This window comes from Hemitrygon akajei, chromosome 11 (genome assembly GCF_048418815.1).
Source record: "Hemitrygon akajei chromosome 11, sHemAka1.3, whole genome shotgun sequence".
Taxonomy (NCBI): Eukaryota; Metazoa; Chordata; class Chondrichthyes; order Myliobatiformes; family Dasyatidae; genus Hemitrygon; species Hemitrygon akajei.
This window is the reverse complement of record NC_133134.1, coordinates 78,283,077-78,295,108: the sequence shown is the minus strand read 5'-3', so window position 1 is coordinate 78,295,108 and position 12,032 is coordinate 78,283,077. Positions and strand designations below refer to the sequence as shown.

At 48.6% G+C, this 12,032-nt stretch overlaps 1 long non-coding RNA gene across 1 annotated transcript in view; it reads right to left on the bottom strand.

Moving 5' to 3' along the window:
* Window positions 1-9,226, bottom strand: part of LOC140735123 (uncharacterized) — a 48,302-nt gene extending 39,076 nt beyond the window's left edge. The window contains exon 1 of the long non-coding RNA XR_012100697.1: window positions 8,740-9,226. This is a non-coding gene — a long non-coding RNA (uncharacterized lncRNA). The remainder of the gene's footprint in view (window positions 1-8,739) is intronic.
* Window positions 9,227-12,032: the final 2,806 nt, after the last annotated feature.

The window sequence follows — 12,032 nt, the reverse complement described above, 5'->3', positions numbered from 1 at the left end:
GGCGGTTTCTATCACTAAGGACCCTCACCATGCAGGACATACTGCCTTTTTGTTAATACCGTCAAGGAGGAGATACAGAAAACTGAAGACTCGCAATCAATGATTCAAAAACAGCTTCTTCTTCTCCACCATCAGATTTCTGAGTGGTCTATGAACCCATGAATACTTCACTGCCCCTCTGCCATCAGACTTCTGAATGGACAATGAACCCACGAACAACATCTCACGATCCCTCTGTCATCAGATTTCTGACCGATCCATAAACCCATGAACACCACCTCACTATCACTCTGTCATCAGATTTCTGACCGGTCCATAAACCCATGAACACCACCTCACTATCCCTCTGTCATCAGATTTCTGACAGTCCATGAACAACACCTCACTTTCCCTCTGTCATCAGATTTCTGACAGTCCATGAACCCATGAACACCACCTCACTATCCCTCTGTCATCAGATTTCTGAGAGTCCATGAACAACACCTCACTATCCCTCTGTCATCAGATTTATGACAGTCCATGAACACCACTTCACTATCCCTCCGTCATCAGATTTCTGACAGTCCATGAACACCACCTCACTATCCCTCTGTCATCAGATTTCTGAAAGTCCATGAACAACACCTCACTATCCCTCTGTCATCAGATTTCTGACAGTCCATGAACCCATGAACACCACCTCACTATCCCTCTGTCATCAGATTTCTGACAGTCCATGAACAACACCTCACTATCCCTTTGACATCAGATTTCTGACAGTCCATGAACCCATGAACAACACCTCACTATTGCTCTGTCATCAGATTTCTGACAGTCCATGAACAACACCTCACTATCCCTCTGGCATCAGATTTCTGACAGTCCATGAACCCATGAACACCACCTCACTATCTCTCTGTCATCAGATTTCTGACAGTCCATGAACCCATGAACACCACCTCACTATCACTCTGTCATCAGATTTCTGACAGTCCATGAATGAACCCATGAACACGACCTCACAATCCCTCTGTCATCAGATTTCTGACAGTCCATGAACAACACCTCACTATCCCTCTGGCATCAGATTTCTGACAGTCCATGAACCCATGAACACCACCTCACTATCTCTCTGTCATCAGATTTCTGACAGTCCATGAACCCATGAACACCACCTCACTATCTCTCTGTCATCAGATTTCTGACAGTCCATGAACACCACCTCACGATCCCTCTGGCATCAGATTTCTGACAGTCCATGAACACCACCTCACTATCCCTCTGTCATCAGATTTCTGACAGTCCATGAACCCATGAACACCACCTCACTATCCCTCTGTCATCAGATTTCTGACAGTCCATGAACAACACCTCACTATCCCTCTGTCATCAGATTTCTGACAGTCCATGAACAACACCTCACTTTCCCTCTGTCATCAGATTTCTGACAGTCCATGAACAACACCTCACTATCCCTCTGTCATCAGATTTCTGACAGTCCATGAACCCATGAACACCACCTCACTATCCCTCTGTCATCAGATTTCTGACAGTCCATGAACAACACCTCACTATCCCTTTGACATCAGATTTCTGACAGTCCATGAACCCATGAACAACACCTCACTATTGCTCTGTCATCAGATTTCTGACAGTCCATGAATGAACCCATGAACACCACTTCACTATCCCTCCGTCATCAGATTTCTGACAGTCCATGAACACCACCTCACTATCCCTCTGTCATCAGATTTCTGACAGTCCATGAACCCATGAACACCACCTCACTATCCCTCTGTCATCAGATTTCTGACAGTCCATGAACAACACCTCACTATCCCTCTGTCATCAGATTTCTGACAGTCCATGAACACCACCTCACGATCCCTCTGGCATCAGATTTCTGACAGTCCATGAACACCACCTCACTATCCCTCTGTCATCAGATTTCTGACAGTCCATGAACCCATGAACAACACCTCACTATCGCTCTGTCATCAGATTTCTGACAGTCCATGAACAACACCTCACTATCCCTCTGTCATCAGATTTCTGACAGTCCATGAATGAACCCATGAACACGACTTCACAATCCCTCTGTCATCAGATTTCTGACAGTCCATGAACCCATGAACACCACCTCACTATCTCTCTGTCATCAGATTTCTGACAGTCCATGAACACCACCTCACGATCCCTCTGGCATCAGATTTCTGACAGTCCATGAGCACCACCTCACTATCCCTCTGTCATCAGATTTCTGACAGTCCATGAACCCATGAACAACACCTCACTATCCCTCTGTCATCAGATTTCTGACTGTCCATGAACCCATGAACAACACCTCACTATCGCTCTGTCATCAGATTTCTGACAGTCCATGAATGAACCCATGAACACCACTTCACTATCCCTCCGTCATCAGATTTCTGACAGTCCATGAATGAATCCATGAACACGACCTCACGATCCCTCTGTCATCAGATTTCTGACAGTCCATGAACAACACCTCACTATCCCTCTGGCATCAGATTTCTGAGTCCATGAATGAACCCATGAACACCACTTCACTATCCCTCTGTCATCAGATTTCTGACAGTCCATGAATGAACCCATGAACATGACCTCACAATCCCTCTGTCATCAGATTTCTGACAGTCCATGAACAACACCTCACTATCCCTCTGGCATCAGATTTCTGAGTCCATGAATGAACCCATGAACACCACTTCACTATCCCTCTGTCATCAGATTTCTGACAGTCCATGAATGAACCCATGAACATGACCTCACTATCCCTCTGGCATCAGATTTCTGACAGTCCATGAGCACCACCTCACTATCCCTCTGTAATCAGATTTCTGACAGTCTATGAACAACACCTCACTATCCCTCTGTCATCAGATATCTGACAGTCCATGAACCCATGAACAACACCTCACTATCCCTCTGTCATCAGATTTCTGACAGTCCATGAACCCATGAACACCACCTCACTATCCCTCTGTCATCAGATTTCTGACAGTCCATGAACAACACCTCACTATCCCTCTGTCATCAGATTTCTGACAGTCCATGAACATCACCTCACTATCCCTCTGACATCAGATTTCTGACAGTCCATGAACCCATGAACAACACCTCACTATCCCTCTGTCATCAGATTTCTGACTGTCCATGAACCCATGAACACCACCTCACTATCCCTGTCATCAGATTTCTGACAGTCCATGAACAACACCTCACTATCCCACTGTCATCAGATTTCTAAACAGTCCATGAACACCACCTCACTATCCCTCTGTCATCAGATTTCTGAACAGTCCATGAACCCGTGAACAACACCTCACTATCCCTCTGCCATCAGATTTCTGACAGTCCATGAACATCACCTCACTATCCCTCTGTCATCAGATTTCTGAACAGTCCATGAACATCACCTCACTATCCCTCTGTCATCAGATTTCTGACAGTCCATGAACACCTCACTATCCCTCTGTCATCAGATTTCTGACAGTCCATGAACACCTCACTATCCCTCTGTCATCAGATTTCTGACAGTCCATGAACCCATGAACACCACCTCACTATCCCTCTGTCATCACATTTCTGAACAGTCCATGAACCCAGGAACTCTACTTCATTAATTTTTTCCCACTTTGCAGTAATTTTTGTAATTCATGCTAACTTTGTCTTTGCTGCCACAAACAACAAATTCCACTTCAATAAAACCGTGATAATAAACATGATTCTGATTCGCAGATGATGCTCCACCCACTGAGCTCCTCAGCCGGTTGTTTGGTGTTAAATCTAGAAGATACAGGTTTACATTCACAAGTCAGGGTTTTAGAAAGGGATCTGAGGAAGTGTTCAGAGTTCAAAGTAAAGCTATTATCAAAGCCCACTTATGTCGCCATATACAAACCTGAGATTTATATTCTTGCAGGCATTTGCAGTAAATAGAAAGAAACACAATCGAATCAATGAAAAACTGCACACAACCAATGTGCAAAAGTCAACAAATTGTGTAAATACAAACAGGAAAACAAACAAGTAATAAATACCCAAAACGTGAATTGTAGAGTCCTTCAAGGTGAGTCCCTGGGTTGTGGAATCTGTTCAGTGCTGGGATGAGTGAATTTAATCCACACTGGTTCATGAGTCTGATGGCTGAGGGGTAATAACTGGTGGTGTGTTATCATTCTTGATAACAGCAGCGAGAAGAGAGAATGGCCTGGATGGTAGGAATCAGAAACCCTAAATCCACACCCTGTGTTCTCACTCTCCCTAATGTTCCCTGTCTAGTCAGCGTTGCTTTGTGTACCTTCTCATTGTTGTTGGCTGAGTTGCCAGCATAACGCCAGCTGGCGCCTGGAGCCCATGCCAATGCCATGGCAATGAGCTTTTACCCCAGAACCTTGCAGGATAATGAACATTACAGTGTAAATCAAAGCGATGACTCGGAGAGACATTGGCGTCACAGAACGAGAGGCGGGCGGGGTGGGGGAAGAGCAGGGGTTTTACTGTCCTGCCTGGAGCAGTCCGAATCCTTGCTGGTTGTATACGTCACGGTGAGAAGCAGCAAGGTTTACAGTTCAGCCTATCACTGTTTGCTGAATTTACAAGAAACACAGCTTGAGCTACAAATCAAGTGATTCTACCAGCGAGTGGACATCAGAGATCAGGGAGATGTCCGTCAGGTGGAAGAGGTAAGGGAACACTAGCACTAACACACACTCTCACAAACACTGATACACAGACACGCATACAGAAAAACAAACACAATAAACCAAATGCTGTAGTAACTCAGCGGCTCATGCAGCACCTTGTAAGTGTGACTTTTATATGCCCTTTGAAAGGGAGAATCACACTACATCTCCTCAGTACAAATCCCCACAGCATCTGGCGACCAATGTCACAACATCTTTCAAAAGGGTGAACCTCACAAGCTGTCCCTAAGCACTTCTGAATTTTGAATTTTCTTCCTGTTTAGAAAATAGCCTACACCTTTACTCCTTTTACCAAAGAGCATGACCATACACTTCCAAACACAATATTCCCTCAGTACCTGGCAGGGAACTGAAGATCTGCGCCAACCAAATGGCTGGAGGGTTCATGGACACCTTCAATCTCTCACTGCTGAGGTCGGAGGTGCCCACCGCTTCAGAAGGGCAGCAATCTTACAAGTGCTGCCCCAACGACTGACCCGGTAGCCTTCACATCTACTCTGATTAAGGGCATTGAGAGGTTGGTTATGGCTAGAATTAAAGACCTGGACTTTACAGGTCTACAACAGATACAATTTCCTGGGCCTCCACTCAGCCTTGGAGCACCTAGACATCAGCAAAACATTATCGGCTGCTGATTGTCAGTTACAGCTCAGCCTTCGACACCATCATCCACCAGTACTAATCAACAAGCTTCAAAATGTGGGCCTCTGCGCCTGCATTTGCAACTAGATCCTCGATTTCCTTATCAAAAGACCACAGCCAATGTGTATTAGTCATGTTATCTCCTCGTCAACAATTAACACAGGCGCACTCACTACAAGGATGCGTGTTTAGCCTGCTTCTGTACTCTCTCTACACTCGTGACTGAGTGGCAAGACACAATACAAACACCACCTACAAATTCACCAACACTACTGTTGTTAGCAGAGTTGCTGCCACATGATTGACTGATGAGATATTGCCAAGACAAGCAGATATGTAAGGGTGCCTGATAAGGTAGCCATTCGATACATGCTGGGAGACACAAACTGCAGACATATGCAAATATGAGTGTAACATGCTGTAAGGTTTCACTGCTAAAGTAATGGTCTCTCTGTAGCAGCAATGTTTTGGGTTACACACAAAAACATGCTCAAAGATAAACATGCAGATATATTTACACACACACACTGCATCCACCACCACTGCAAACTGCACACACATCCCCCTGCAAGAAAGATACACTGAATGTTCACACACACTCACATGCACATGTACGTACACAGTTACACACACTGCATATAAGCCCACACGGACACGGACAAACACACATGCACACACACCTATTCCCATCAAATACCACACCTGAATTCAGGAAGGGCAGACACACCGACCGTGTCTCTGTCCCTCAGGGAGGGCGGACACACCGACCGTGTCTCTGTCCCTCAGTGAGGGCGGACACACCGACCGTGTCTCTGTCCCTCAGGGAGGGCGGACACACCGACCGTGTCTCTGTCCCTCAGGGAGGGCGGACACACCGACCGTGTCTCTGTCCCTCAGTGAGGGCGGACACACCGACCGTGTCGCTGTCCCTCAGTGAGGGCGGACACACCGACCGTGTCTCTGTCCCTCAGTGAGGGCGGACACACCGACCGTGTCTCTGTCCCTCAGTGAGGGCGGACACACCGACCGTGTCTCTGTCCCTCAGGGAGGGCGGACACACCGACCGTGTCTCTGTCCCTCAGTGAGGGCGGACACACCGACCGTGTCTCTGTCCCTCAGTACAGTGAGGGCGGACACACCGACCGTGTCGCTGTCCCTCAGTGAGGGCGGACACACCGACCGTGTCTCTGTCCCTCAGGGAGGGCGGACACACCGACCGTGTCTCTGTCCCTCAGGGAGGGCGGACACACCGACCGTGTCTCTGTCCCTCAGTGAGGGCGGACACACCGACCGTGTCGCTGTCCCTCAGTGAGGGCGGACACACCGACCGTGTCTCTGTCCCTCAGGGAGGGCGGACACACCGACCGTGTCTCTGTCCCTCAGTACAGAGAGGGCGGACACACCGACCGTGTCTCTGTCCCTCAGGGAGGGCGGACACACCGACCGTGTCGCTGTCCCTCAGGGAGGGCGGACACACCGACCGTGTCTCTGTCCCTCAGTACAGAGAGGGCGGACACACCGACCGTGTCTCTGTCCCTCAGGGAGGGCGGACACACCGACCGTGTCTCTGTCCCTCAGTACAGAGAGGGCGGACACACCGACCGTGTCTCTGTCCCTCAGGGAGGGCGGACACACCGACCGTGTCTCTGTCCCTCAGTGAGGGCGGACACACCAACCGTGTCTCTGTCCCTCAGTACAGGGAGGGCGGACACACCAACCGTGTCGCTGTCCCTCAGTGAGGGTGGACACACCGACCGTGTCTCTGTCCCTCAGTACAGGGAGGGCGGACACACCAACCGTGTCTCTGTCCCTCAGTACAGGGAGGGCGGACACACCAACCGTGTCTCTGTCCCTCAGGGAGGGCGGACACACCGATCGTGTCGCTGTCCCTCAGTGAGGGCTGACACACCGACCGTGTCTCTGTCCCTCAGGGAGGGCGGACACACCGACCGTGTCTCTGTCCCTCAGGGAGGGCGGACACACCGACCGTGTCGCTGTCCCTCAGTGAGGGCGGACACACCGACCGTGTCTCTGTCCCTCAGTGAGGGCGGACACACCGACCGTGTCTCTGTCCCTCAGTACAGGGAGGGCGGACACACTGACCGTGTCTCTGTCCCTCAGTACAGGGAGGGCGGACACACCGACCGTGTCTCTGTCCCTCAGTACAGGGAGGGTGGACACACCGACCGTGTCTCTGTCCCTCAGTACAGGGAGGGCGGACACACCGACCGTGTCTCTGTCCCTCAGTACAGGGAGGGCGGACACACCGACCGTGTCACTGTCCCTCAGTACAGTGAGGGTGGACACACTGACCGTGTCTCTGTTCCTCAGGGAGGGTGGACGTACTGACCGTGTCTCTGTCCCCCAGTACAGGGAGGGTGGACCCATGTTTCTCTGACCCTCAGTAAAGGAATGTGGACACACAGACTGTGTCCCTCTTTTCAGCTGAGATATTTTGCCACTGTTTTGCCTACTATGTGGGATTCCTTAAGGCGCAGAAACAGAATGAGGCATTTTGTCGCATTGCGTCTGTCCGCTATTCTATCATGACTGTATTATTTTCCCTTTCAACCCTATTCTCCTAACTTCTTTCTGTTATCATTGACCCCCCCCTTACTCATCAGAAACCTCTCAACCACCACCTTAAATAGATAGATAGATACTTTATTCATCCCCATGGGGAAATTCAACATTTTTCCAATGTCCCATACACTTATTGTAGCAAAACTAATTACATACAATACTTAACTCAATATAAATATGCATCTAAAATCACCCTCTCAAAAAGCATTAATAAATAGCTTTTAAAAAGTTCTTAAATAGTTTACTAAGAAATACATTGAATGGTAACTTAAGCTCAGTCCTGACCCCGGCACTTTAACATATCCTACCCCTGAAGTTTGAATTGTAAAGCCGAATGGCATTGGGGAGTATTGATCTCTTCATCCTGTCTGAGGAGCATTGCATCGATAGCAACCTGTCGCTGAAACTGCTTCTCTGTCTCTGGATGGTGCTATGCAGAGGATGTTCAGGGTTTTCCATGTACCATATACCCTTTCACAGCTTCTGCCATAACTGTCAGAGGTTTTCGCCCAAATACATCCTGTGTCTTTGGACTATACATACTCCCCTAATATCAATGTTTCTAACATCGATCATTATCTCACTGCGGTCTGTAGGAGCCTGTGTTGGTTGTTGTCACATGTATTGAGGAACAGTAAAAGACTGGTTTTGCATGTCGTCCACGCAGGTCATCTCATCATCACAGTACATCCAGCTGGTACGAAGAGGAAGCAGTAACAGAATGCAGGACCAAGTGTTACAGTGCAGGCAGGCAATATGGTGTAAGACCAATATGAATTGGAGTGAGGTCAAGAATCTATCTTACCTGTTCAATAATCTTGTAACGGTGGGTAGAAGCCGTCTTCGAGCCTGCTGGTGCATGTTTTCAAGCTTTTGTAGAAGGGAGAATGGCCAGAGCAGGCGGCTGTGTTACCGTGGCAACAGAAAGTGCAGACAGAGCTCTTGGAGGGAAGGCTGTTTATCGCGTTGAGTCCATATACTCCCTGCAGTTGCTGGCAGACTTGGACAGAGCAGCTACCATACCAAGCCATGATGTCTCCGCACCAATCCCAACCCCACTCTAAAACACGCTGTTGTAGTCTGGCGTACTGACCTCTACCTTGCTGATACCTCCTCTTATTTACCCCTCGATTACTGTCTCCCACACCATCACCAACCTTATCAGTTCTGGGGATCTCCCATCCACTGCCACCAACCTCATAGTTCCCACACCCCACACTTCCCGTTTCTACCTCCTACCCAAGATTCACAAACTTGCCTATCCAGGTAGACCTATTGTCTCAGCTTGCTCCTGCCCCACCGAACTCATTTCTGCATACCTTGACACTGTTTTACCCCCCCTTGTTCAACCCCCTCCCACTTATGTTCGTGACATTTCTCACGCTTTGAATTTTTTCGATGATTTTAAGTTCCCTGGCCCCCACCGCCTTATTTTCACCGTGGATGTCCAGTCCCTATATACCTCCATCCCCCACCAGGATGGTCTCAAAGCTCTCTGCTTCTTTTTGGATTCCAGACCTAACCAGTTCCCCTCGACCACCACTCTCCTCCATCTAGCAGAATTAGTCCTTACTCTCAATAATTTCTCCTTTGGCTCCTCCCACTTCCTCCAAACCAAGGGTGTAGCCATGGGCACCCGTATGGGTCCCAGTTATGCCTGCCTTTTTGTTGGCTTTGTGGAACAGTCCATGTTCCAAGTCTATACGGGAATCCGTCCTCCACTTTTCCTTCGCTACATCGATGCTGCCTCTTGCACGCATGCTGAGCTCATCGACTTCATTAACTTTGCCTCCAACTTTCACCCTGCCCTCAAATTTACCTGGTCCATTTCCGACACCTCCCTCCCCTTTCTTGATCTTTCTGTCTCCATCTCTGGAGATGGCTTATCTACTGATATCTACTATAAGCCTACAGACTCTCACAGCTACCTGACTATTCCTCTTCCCATCCTTTCTCTTGCAAAAATGCCTTCTCACAATTCCTCTGTCTCCGCCGCATCTGCTCTCAGGATGAGGCTTTTCATTCCAGGACGAAGGAGATGTCTTCCTTTTTTAAACAAAGGGGCTCCCCTTCCTCCACCATCAACTCTGCTCTCAAACGCATCTCCCCCATTTCACGCACATCTGCCCTCACCCCATCCGCCCACCACCCCACTTGGGATAGGGTACCCCTTGTCCTCACCTACCACCCCACCAGCCTCCGGGTCCAACGTATAATTCTCCATAACTTCCGCCAACTCCAAAGGGATCCCACTACCAAGCACATCTTTCCCTCCCCGCCTCTTTCTGCTTTCTGCAGGGATTGCTCCCTATGTGACTCCCTTGTCCATTTGTTTCCCCCCCATTCCTTCCCACCAATCTCCCTCCCGGCATTTATCCTTGTAAGCGGAACAAGTGCTACACCTGCCCTTACACTTCCTCCCTCACCACCATTCAGGGCCCCAGACAGTCCTTCCAGGTGAGGCAACACTTCACCTGTGAGTCGGCTGGTGTGATATACTGTGTCCGGTGCTCCCGGTGTGGCCTTTTATATATTGGTGAGACCTGGTGCAGACTGGGAGACCGGTTCACTGAGCACCTACGCTCCGTCCGCCAGAGAAAGCAGGATCTCCCAGTGGCCACACATTTTAATTCCACGTCCATTCCCATTCTGATATGTCTATCTATGGCCTCCTCTACTGTCAAGATGAAGCCACACTCAGGTTGGAGGAACAACACCTTATATTCCGTCTGGGTAGTCTCCAACCTGATGGCATGAACATTTATTTCTCTAACTTCCATTAATGCCCCTCGTCTTCTTCTTACCCCATCCTTGATTTATTTATTTGCCCCCTCCCTTTTTATTCTATCTCTGCCTGTTCTCCATCTCCCTCTGGTGCGCCCCTCCCCCTTTCTTTCTCCCTAGGCCTCCCGTCCCATGATCCTTTCCCTTCTCCAGCTCTGTATCCCTTTTTCCAATCACCTTTCCAGCTCTTAGCTTCATCCCACCCCCTTCGGTCTTCTCCTATCATTTCGGATCTCCCCCCCCCCCCCCCACTTTCAAATCTCTTACTATCTCTTCTTTCAGTTAGTCCTGACGAAGGGTCTCGGCCCGAAATGTCGACAGCGCTTCTCCCTATAGATGCTGCCTGGCCTGCTGTGTTCCACCAGCATTTTGTGTGTGATACATCCGATTAGTAAGCTTTTTATGGGATATTGATAAGGGCCAAATTGGATGCTTATGCTTCCTGCAACAGTAACTCCTCTACACTAATACTGCACTGTGAATGCTCTGAAAAGGTTTTGTGGAACTCCTCCTCTCTTTCATTACATAATAAGTATAAGCAGGAAGTAGACATTCACTGGTCTTTTCCATCAGCGCCGCTTTTCAGTACTAGTCCCACGTCTTTCCATTCCCATTAAATCCAGAAGTTTATCAAGCTCTGTATGCTGAACCACTCTCTGCCTCACCGACCCATCCAGTTGTGGCGGACTCAGTCAGTTTTGTCGTGGTTACAGCTCTCCCCATGGCAGAGGTGGTATCTCAGGAAGGTGACATCCATCATCAAGAATCCCACCCATCTGGACTGTGACCTCTTCTCAATGCAGCTGTCAGGCAGCAGCTACAAGGGCCTGATAAAACACACCTCAAGGTTCAACACCAACTTCTTCACCACTGCCATCAGGCTCTCAAACCCACCTTCAAACACTAACTCCACAGTATAGTTTATTCCTGTCTCCCTCTTTCACAAATACCAATGTGTTTACTTAGTTTGCATGCATGTAAGTTAAGTAATTTATGAACAAACTCTTCTCGGGCTTCCAGCCGGGTACAGATATCGATCATAACTGATGTTTCAATGACAAACTCTGACATCTTCTTCAGGGATGATGCCCGGGCATGTCTAGTCTGATGGTATTTTTATGTCCCTCCTGATTGGTTAGTCCTCATCCAATCAGGTTTCCATGCTCCCACCTTGCTTACAATCAAAGTCCAGTTCTTACTTCGAGTGAGACCTTTGTTTTTGTTAAAGTTCTTTTCTTCTAGTTTTTTTTGAATGGCTTTCTTTACCAGGTGGACCCAAACGCCACTGGTGCGGCACAGTAGTTTTGTGCCATC